Raw genomic sequence first — 10461 nt, 5'->3', positions numbered from 1 at the left:
ATGGATGGGTTTGGTTATCTACGGTTCATAGCGTCATAGAACAATTAGAAGCAAAGTGCCTAAACGCGACAACACGCGCCGACAACATTACCCCTAAAATGTCTCAGCTATGTGGGATTGATCGCATAATCCAAAACACGAGGCAACCCCCGGAATGAATTGTCGATTATATCCCTCCTAAATCCTAAGTTCACTCAGCCCGGGTGCAGGACTTTTGATATTCTCACCCCACACGTTTGCAAGAATTTAAACATTTATTCACATAAGAAAACAAGTAAAAGAGCGCAAGCGTGGAAATAAAGGCTAGGCGTAACTCTCGAATCTCCCCAGTGAAGTCGCCAGCTGTTTTATCTTGGTTTTCGGGTGTCAAACATTGATTACGTTTGAACCTTTTAAACCGGTGATATCTTATTTTTTTCTTGGGAAGGGAAAAAGTAAGCAAAACCCTTGAGAATCGAGGTCCAGGAGTTGTTTTCGCTACGGGAAGGTGTTAGGCACCCATAACGACTATAGTATCCTATAGGAACCGTCTTTAATTTCTACGCGCGCGCTTTATTTTTAAATGCTATTTTGAAATGATATTTACACCTAAAGTTTGCTAAGTGAAGAATTGGAGGGAGAAGAATGTTTTTGGATTTTTATTTTAGTTGAATTGAAGGAATTTTGTTCCTTGCCTACGTACCCGTTTAAGGGATCAAATCCACCGTAGTTCTCTTCCAAAAATGTTTTTGTTTTTGTTGGTTGATTTTAAGTTTGAAAATGAATTTTGAAGAATGAGAGAAAGAGGCCTCAAGGGCATGAGAATTAAGAAAAAGTGGGGTTTGATTAGTTGTTTGCAAAGTATGGTCTAAGTATGGTTATAGTTCATTGAAATTTGATTAAGAAAATGAAAGGGAAAATTACAATGGGATTTTGATCCCAAGGTTTATTATGAAAAAGAGTTTGAGTGAAGTTTGTTCAAGTTTTTTTGAAAAATGATTTTTTTCTAAGTATAAATCCTAGGCATTCATCTAAACATACAATCCTAAACATACATCTAAACATGCATATTCTAGCTATATACCTAAAGTGATGTGTGTGCATGTGTCGGTGCTTGTGTCGGTGTACATCATTAGAGTCCATTGTCCTTATTACATCATTGGCCTAGATACATTCTATGGTCTTGCAAGAATTGAAAATGGCATAAAAGTAAAATACAAAATATCCTAAGTTTTACATTCTAAGTCTTGGTGAAACTTAAAGTGCAAGAAGATAAAGGTGAATATGAGATGAGATGGGAATGCTTATGAAATAATGAACAAAAAGGGTTAGTGATAATAGGCATAGTATGATAGGAAAAATTGACAGGAAATAAAGCATGATAACATGGTAAAATGGCAAGGAAAGATGACAAAATATACCTAACAAAATACCAAAATCCCAAGCACACAAAAGACTCATAACCCTCATATTATGACACTTTTCAAGGGGTTTTGGGGTCAGCCCTAATATGAGGGTCTCAAGAAAATCACAAGCCAAAGGGTCATGGTATACTCTTAGGTCTATTTTGCACTAATTCACACGCTAAAATTCAAGTAACTTGCCATGTAAGAAACCAATCATCACATATCACAAACAGCACCAAATATTCCAAACTAAGCAACAAACAAAGCCACAAAGTTACTCTTCAAGCACCAATCATCATGGGCCAAGATTTTGGAACTAAAATGTACAAAAAAGCTTCACAAAATATGACAAGAACAACACAAATCCCACACAATCCCACATGTATTTTCCCATCAGTTTTCAACATGCAAAGGGTCACAAGAAACAGGTCTCAATTATTCAAAACAAATGTACAAGAAATCACAAAGTTTTTTACAAGTTTTCAATAAGGTTTTATCAAGAATTGGAAAGAAATGAATTAATCAACAAACAAATATTTTTCACATATTCTTCGTAGTCTTTTGACATGCAAGAAACCACAAAAATGTAGAGGAAAAAAATTAAAGAACACATGGAAAATTATTTGGAGTTTTTATCATGAGAAATTAACACAGTAGGGGGGTGCAAGAATCAATCTGCAGTATACGAACAGCAAGAACATGCACAAAACGAAATCAACAACAACACTAGGGCCCAAGCCCACTCCAAGATGAAAAAACTGGGTCAAGATTATGGGTATGGATCAATGGAACGGATTATGGACATGAATATGGCATGGGTCAAGATAAAAGACAAGTTGTTGTTGTTAATAGAGGACACACGTGATTTTTCTTCTCCATTCAAAAACATAACATTGCTCTTCTCTCTCTCAACAAACAGAGGTCTGCACCGCCCCCAGCCTCCTTCTTCAACAATTTTCCGGCGGCGGTTGGCCGGCCAGGGGTGGCGGCGCCGCCGCCTGAACTTGCTTCTTCTTATGTTATTGCTTTTTCTTACTTCTTCTCCTTATCCTATGTCCGATTCTACTCATCAAATTTCCCAAATCCTAACCTAAGAGCTCTGGATCTACGAATTTAACGCAACAATGAGAGAAAGCTTACCTCGGATTACGGCTTCTGTTATCGGACACGCTCACAGGCTTCAAGAGCTCGGATTTCTTTGTTCTTCTTCCCCGAGCAAGCTGCGTGGTTTCTTTGTTCTCCTATTCCAACCGACGAAGCTTCTTTTCTGTATGTTCGGCTTCAGTTTAATCTTCCTTCCTTCTTCAAATTCGGGTTCAGCTATTGAATGGTGTTGAAGTTGTGATTCCGATCCAACTACGTTTTGCTTGATTTTGCTTTGAACCTTGCTTCTTCTTTCTCGTTCTTCTCAGTTCAAAATCCACCTTCTCTCTGTGTGATTGTGTTGTTGTGATGCTTTGAATCCGAAAATGGAATGGATTAATGGAGGTTTATGGTGGAAATGGTGGTGACATGGCGGTGGTTTGTGGTGGTTAGGGCGGTTAGAGTGGTGGAGGAGTTTGTTTGTTATGGTGGTGGAGTTTGTTACGGCTGTTAGAGTGGTGGAGAGGAGTGGTGGTTAGAGGTGGTTAGAGGTGATGATGGAGGTTGTTAGGGTGGTGGAAAAAGAAAAGGTGGTGGTGGAAGATGAGGAAAAAGTTAGTTACGGTTGTTGAAGAAAAGAGAGAAAAAAAAGAAATTGATTTTTGTGTATTTTGTGATTTTTTGTGAAAAAATGTGATAATGATTGAATCTCTTGAAAATTGACCTTGACTTTGACTTATATAGGTGATGTGGTAAGCCTTGGACCAATTGGAGTGGGACATGTGGCACTAGACTTGTAACAAACTCTTAAGGACCAATAGCATTTGGACACATGGCACTTGGACTCTAACAAACTTAAAAAGGGATTAAAATGCAAATAACAAAAGTACAAGGACCGAAATGAAAATTAAAACTAAAATTGAATTGAAAAAGTAAATTGAAAATTAACGTAAAGCGAGACGATTAAAAACAACAAAGCAGATTAAAATGAAACAGAAATATTATGTGAAATGACCAAAATGCCCCTGGAGGCTTAAAACGACTAAAAATGACTCAGATGAAATTAAAAATGGATTTTTAACAGGAAATTAAAGCAAGAACTTATACAAGACTCAGAGACAATTTTAAGGGTTTAAACAGAGTCTTGACACATGAAAAGACTAAAATGCCCCTAGGGGCAAAACTGACTCAAAATGACTTCAAATGCAATTTTTGAAATGGGTTTTGACATAGAATGAAACAGAGACTTATTCACACTCCTTGAAAGGACTCAACCAAATTTTTTAAAAGACTGAAAGAAATTTTAACATAGGAAATGACTAAAATGCCCCTAGGGGCTAAACTGACTAAAAAAAAATGACTCAACTGATATTTTTTGAAATGAATTTTGACATGAGATTGAAACAAGGACTTATACAACCCAATTTAAAAGACTCAAACAATTTTCAAGGATTAAAATGAGTTGAATGCAGAAAATGACTAAAATACCCTTTTTCATGAATTTTGCAAACAATATTGAAATAAAATGCAGAGAAAGATGCAATTGATCAGAGACATATCAAATGACTTGAAATGCAAGATAAGAAGAATTGAGTTAGTATTTTTAGGTCCAAAATTAGGGTATAACAAAGGGCAAACAGAGGATGCCTGAGGAAAGGAGACCCAAGGGAAGAGATGTTCAAGCTGAGATAGTTTGCTACAAGTGTGGTGAGAAAGGCCACAAGAGTAATGCATGTACTCAACGGGATGAGAAGAAGTGTCATCGTTGTGGCAAGAAAGGGCATATCATGGCTGAGTTGCTTCAATTGTGATGAAGAGGGTCATCTTAGTTCTCAGTGCAAGAAGCCTAAGAAGACTCAGACTAGTGGGAAGGTGTTTGCATTGGCCGGTACACAAACGGCTAATGAAGATCGACTTATCAGAGGTACTTGTTTCTTTAATGGTACTCCTTTAATTGCTATTATTGATACTGGTGCTACACATTGTTTCATTGCTGTTGATTGTGCAAATAAGTTGGGTTTAGTTATGTCAAGTATGCCTGTGGAAATGGTTGTTGAAACTCCAGCTAAGGGTTCAGTAACCACATCGTTTGTTTGTCAGAGTTGCCCTATATCCATGTATGGTAGAGATTTTGAAGTTGATCTTGTATGTTTGCCATTGACGGGTATGGATGTGATCCTTTTGGTATGAACTGGTTGGAATACAACCATGTGCATATTAATTGTTTTAGAAAGACGGTGTACTTTTCTTCTGCTGAAGAAGAGAGTGGAGCAGAATTTTTATCTACCAAGCAGCTGAAGCGGTTAGAGCATGATGGAAACTTAATGTTTTCCTTGATGGCGTATTTGTCTGTAGAGAGTCAGTCGATAATTGATAGATTGCCCGTGGTGAATGAATTTCCTGAAGTTTTTCCTGATGAGATTCCAGATGTGCCACCAGAGAGGGAGGTTGAATTTTCGATTGATCTTGTACCGGGTACGAAGCCTGTGTCGATGGCTCCTTACCGTATGTCAGCCTCCGAGTTGGCAGAATTGAAGAAGCAGTTGGAAGAATTGCTTGATAAGAAGTTTATAAGACCGAGTGTCTCACCTTGGGGAGCGCCGGTATTGTTGGTGAAGAAGAAGGATGGTAGCATGAGATTGTGCATAGATTACCGTCAGCTTAATAAAGTGACGATAAAGAACAGGTATCCACTTCCGAGAATTGACGACTTGATGGATCAATTAGTGGGTGCTCGCGTGTTTAGTAAAATTGATTTGAGGTCAGGTTACCATCAGATTAAGGTGAAGGATGAAGATATGCAGAAGACGGCCTTTAGGACACGGTATGGCCATTATGAGTATAAAGTGATGCCCTTCGGTGTCAGTAATGCGCCAGGTGTGTTCATGGAGTATATGAACAGAATTTTTCATGCTTTTCTGGATAAGTTTGTTGTTGTATTTATTGATGATATCTTGATTTATTCTAAGACTGAAGAAGAGCATGCAGAATATCTGAAGATTGTGTTGCAGGTGCTGAAAGAAAAGAAGTTGTATGCAAAATTGTCAAAGTGCGAGTTCTGGTTAAGTGAAGTAAGTTTCCTTGGCCATATTATTTCTGGTAGTGGTATTGCAGTGGACCCGTCGAAAGTTGAAGCGGTATCGCAATGGGAGACCCCTCAGTCAGTTACGGAGATTAGAAGTTTTCTTGGTTTGGCTGGTTATTACAGAAGATTTATCGAAGGATTTTCGAAGTTGGCACTTCCATTGACTCAGTTGACCTGTAAAGGTAAAGCTTTTGTGTGGGATGCTCAGTGTGAGAATAATTTCAATGAGTTGAAGCGAAGATTGACGACGGCTCCAATTTTGATTTTACCAGAGCCGGATAAACCTTTTGTGGTATATTGTGATGCGTCTAAGTTGGGTTTAGGTGGTGTGCTTATGCAAGATGGCAAAGTAGTGGCTTATGTGTCGAGACAATTGAGAATACATGAGAAGAATTATCCTACACACGATTTAGAGTTGGCTGCTGTGGTTTTTGTGTTGAAAATTTGGAGACACTATTTGTACGGTTCCAGATTTGAAGTGTTTAGTGATCATAAGAGTCTGAAATATTTATTTGATCAAAAAGAGTTGAATATGAGGCAGAGAAGGTGGCTAGAGTTGTTGAAGGACTATGATTTTGGTTTGAATTATCATCCGGGTAAAGCCAATGTAGTTGCAGATGCCTTGAGTAGGAAAACGTTGCACATGTCGGCAATGATGGTGAAAGAATTTGAATTACTGGAACAGTTTAGAGACTTGAGTCTTGTTTGTGAATTGGCACCTCAGAGTGTGCAGTTGGGTATGTTGAAAATTAATAATGATTTCTTGAAGAGTATCAAAGAAGCCCAGGAAGTTGATTTGAAATTTGTAGACTTGATGGCTGTTAGTAATCAGAATGCAGATGGTGATTTTCAGGTTGATGATCAAGGAATGTTGAGATTCCGAGGCAGGATTTGTATCCCTGACAATGATGAATTGAAAAAGTTGATTTTAGAAGAGAGTCACAGAAGTAGCTTGAGTATCCATCCGGGAGCTACAAAGATGTACCATGACTTGAAGAAACTATTTTGGTGGTCTGGATTGAAGCGTGATGTCGCACAATTTGTTTATGCATGTTTGACTTGTCAGAAATCGAAAGTTGAACATCAGAAGCCTGCTGGTTTGTTGACGCCTTTAGATGTGCCTGAATGGAAATGGGATAGCATCTCCATGGATTTTGTGACTAGCTTACCAAACACTCAAAGAGGGCATGATGCCATTTGGGTTGTTGTCGATAGATTGACGAAGTCGGCACACTTTATTCCGATTAATATCACCTATTCAGTAGCTCAGTTGGCGGAGATCTATATTCATAATATTGTGAAGTTGCATGGTGTCCCATCGAGTATTGTGTCGGATAGAGATCCGAGGTTCACTTCGAGATTTTGGAAGAGCTTGCAAGAAGCTTTGGGCTATCAGTTGAAGTTGAGTTCAGCGTATCATCCGCAAACAGATGATCAGTCAGAAAGAACGATTCAATCATTAGAAGACTTGTTGAGGGTGTGTGTACTTGAGCAAGGTGGAGCTTGGGACAGTCACCTACCATTGATAGAGTTCATGTACAACAATAGTTACCACTCGAGTATTGGTATGGCACCTTTTGAAGCTTTATATGGTCGAAGGTGTAGAACTCCTTTATGTTGGTTTGAGTCGGGTGAAAGTGTTGTGTTAGGGCCTGAAATAGTTCAGCAGACTACGGAGAAGGTCAAGATGATAAGAGAGCATATGAAAGCGTCGCAGAGTCGACAGAAGAGCTATCATGACAAGCGTAGGAAGGACCTTGAGTTTCAAGAGGGTGACCATGTGTTCTTGAGAGTCACTCCTATGACCGGTGTGGGTCGTGCATTGAAGTCCAAGAAGCTGACTCCAAAGTTTATTGGTCCTTATCAAATATCTGAGAGAATTGGCACGGTGGCTTATAGAGTCGGGTTGCCACCACATCTTTCGAACTTGCATGATGTGTTTCATGTGTCACAACTTCGGAGGTATGTAGCGGATCCTTCACATGTCATTCCTAGAGATGATGTGCAAGTTAGAGACAACCTTACGGTAGAAACTTTACCTTTGAGGATCGATGATCGTAAGGTGAAGACGTTGAGAGGCAAGGAGATACCTCTAGTGAGAGTTGTTTGGGGAGGAGCAGCTGGTGAAAGTCTTACTTGGGAGTTGGAGAGTAAGATGCAGGAGTCTTATCCTGAGTTGTTTACTTGAGGTAATATTTCGAGGACGAAATTCTATAAGTTGGGGAGAGTTGTAACGCCCCATTTTTATTCTATTATTTTTAATAGATGTGTGAATATTTTTATATGACTTTATTTGTTATATATATATGATTTTATGTGAAATATATATTTTATATGATTTTTGTGTGATAAATGTTATGATGCTATTTTATTATATGATTTATGGAGTTGTATTTTATTTGAATGAATGTTGTTATTATTTGATAGAAATAATATGAGAAATAGAAATATTATAGAAATAGTATTTATTTTTGGTTAATGGGAATTAAGTGGAAATTAATAGAAATTAAGGGAGTTGGGTGAGAAAAGAAAAGAGAGATATTTTTGAAGTAAAAGAAAGAAAAAGGGAGAGAAACATTTTTCACGTAAAAACATTAGAAGAAAACTGGTTTTGGAGAGAAAACCTAGAAGAGGCCAAGAGAGAGCTAGGAAGGAATCGATTGCGGTAGCTTGTCGTTTGGTGTTGCTGAACTAAGGTAAGGGTGGGATTCCTTTCAATAATCATGGTATATAATTCTGATTTTTGATGATTGTGGTGTTTTGGGCATTAGGGTTAGAAAGTTTTAGGTTAATTGCTTAATATGATGAATTGTGTTGTTGATGCATGTTTCTATGTTATTTGATTGCTATATTGCCTAATTGAGCCTGAAAACTACTGTTGAAACGTATTTTGGGTAATCAGGGATCAAAAATTGGGATTTTGATTGAAACGTCGGTGTCTGAATGTTCTACAGACAAGTGATTATGTGAGGTTGGGAAAACGATTTTTTTTTGAGTGGTTTAAACTTGAATTTTCCTGTAGAATATGATAGAGCTTAGTGTCAGGAGCGCATGAGCGAAAACGGCATCGAAAACGGATTAACGGTTTAGGTTTTACGCACGAAAACGTGAGAGGTAGAAAATCTGATGTTGTCTGTCGAACTATGAACGTGCCACGATGGCATCCCAACGTGCCACGATTTTTCCAGGAACGAAACCATTTTTAGGCTGTCCAAACGTGCCACGATGGTACCTTAACGTGCCACGATGAAGTATTGACTTAGACTATTTTTGACCTATTTCTATGCCTCTAAAGGGGTCCTAAGATGTATAGTAAGACCCCAAATCAATAAACTTAAGTGTTAGGGATTTAGTTGAGGTGTTTTATGGATATTTGACTTATGTTCTATTGATCAAAACTTAATTGCTTTTGAGGGATGTTTTAGACTTTGAGATGAATGTAATTGATTTATAAATATATACTATGTTGTTGATTCCCGTTGTTGACGTTGTTGTAACGTCTAATGTCAAAGTTGGGGAGTGTGTCATAATTGTTGTAGGCACATATGTTGTTGTTGTAGTCGTTGTTGAAGTTGTATGTTGATATACACAAGTCGAGTCCATATGCATACTCATGTTCTGTTGGGGGCTTATGCCCTAAAATGTTTATCATTCAAATTGTTGGGGGCTTATGCCCTGGAATGTTATCATTCACCTGTTGGGGGCTTATGCCCTGGGATGCTTTAACCATCCAAATCGTTGGGGGCTTATGCCCTGGAATGCTTAGCATTCAACGCGCGTAGATTGGTACCACCTGCATGATGCATTAGTTGTTGTTGTCGTAGCATTGTCGAGTTGTTGTTGTCGTTGTAGCATTGTCGAGTTGTTGTCGTTGTCGCATTGTCGAGTTGTCGGTGTCGTTGTGGATAACGTTGTTGTTGTTGTTGTTGCTGTACCTTGTTGCTGAAAATAATTATGTCGTTGCTTATGTGTTTATTTATATACATTATTAATGATGTCTGTTGTGATATGCTTGTTTGTTTTCATTAATTTGATGAATTATATATATTATTATTGGATAAGTTTCTCACCCCTTCTGCGTATATGTTGCCTCGACCGTGGGTAATGTGCAGGTAATGATGGCTTGTAGGTTGATTGGCTCAAGTGTCTAGGGCTCTGATACATATTAGGATGGGGATCGTCGCGAGTGTCTTCTCATTTCTCTTATGTATCACATATTTTGGAAAAGACTTGCTATTAGAATAAAGCTGAATTATGTTGTGGCCTTTGTGCCAAGATTTTTATTGATGTTGAATTTGGTTGAATTTATATTTTAAAGAATTATTCCGCTGCAGTTTGTAAGATAATTTAAATGTTGGTATTTAAATAAATAGACAATTTTCTATTATGAAATTTTGATTAGCAGTGTGACACTCCGTTGTGTGATTACTCTGATTTTATTTATTAATATTACGTTGTTGGGAGAACGGGGTGTTACAATTAGAGAGGATAGGATGCGGAGAGGTAAAGAGGCGAGTACCGCTAGTGCTCGGAGAGAAAGGAGGGCTGATGACCCGTATGTCCCTAAGCCTCGGAAGCGCAGGGACCCGAGGATTCATGGAGAGGGCTCACAGTCACAAGCACATGTGGATGACTCCTAACAGGTGGTTGATCCGACACCAGCGCATGATTATGCTGGGTATGCGGATGAGGGTTTTGCTGGATATGATCGGATGGAGGAGGAGAGAATGTTTTATCAGCCGCCGCCGGAGGCCGAGGCACAGGATGAGGAGATGGGAGATGATGAGGGGGTTCCAGAGGATGTTGTGGCAGATTATATGGAGGCACAGAATGTTATTCCCGAGGGTGAGCCTGAGCGTCAGCCTCAGCCACGACGAGGTGGTCGTGTTCGGCGGATACCGCCCTATC

Source organism: Medicago sativa, chromosome 1 (assembly GCF_051527215.1).
Source record: "Medicago sativa cultivar Bolivia chromosome 1, Bolivia_mono, whole genome shotgun sequence".
Classification (NCBI taxonomy): domain Eukaryota; kingdom Viridiplantae; phylum Streptophyta; class Magnoliopsida; order Fabales; family Fabaceae; genus Medicago; species Medicago sativa.
The sequence above is the reverse complement of the archived record's forward strand: the minus strand, read 5'-3'. Positions refer to the sequence as shown.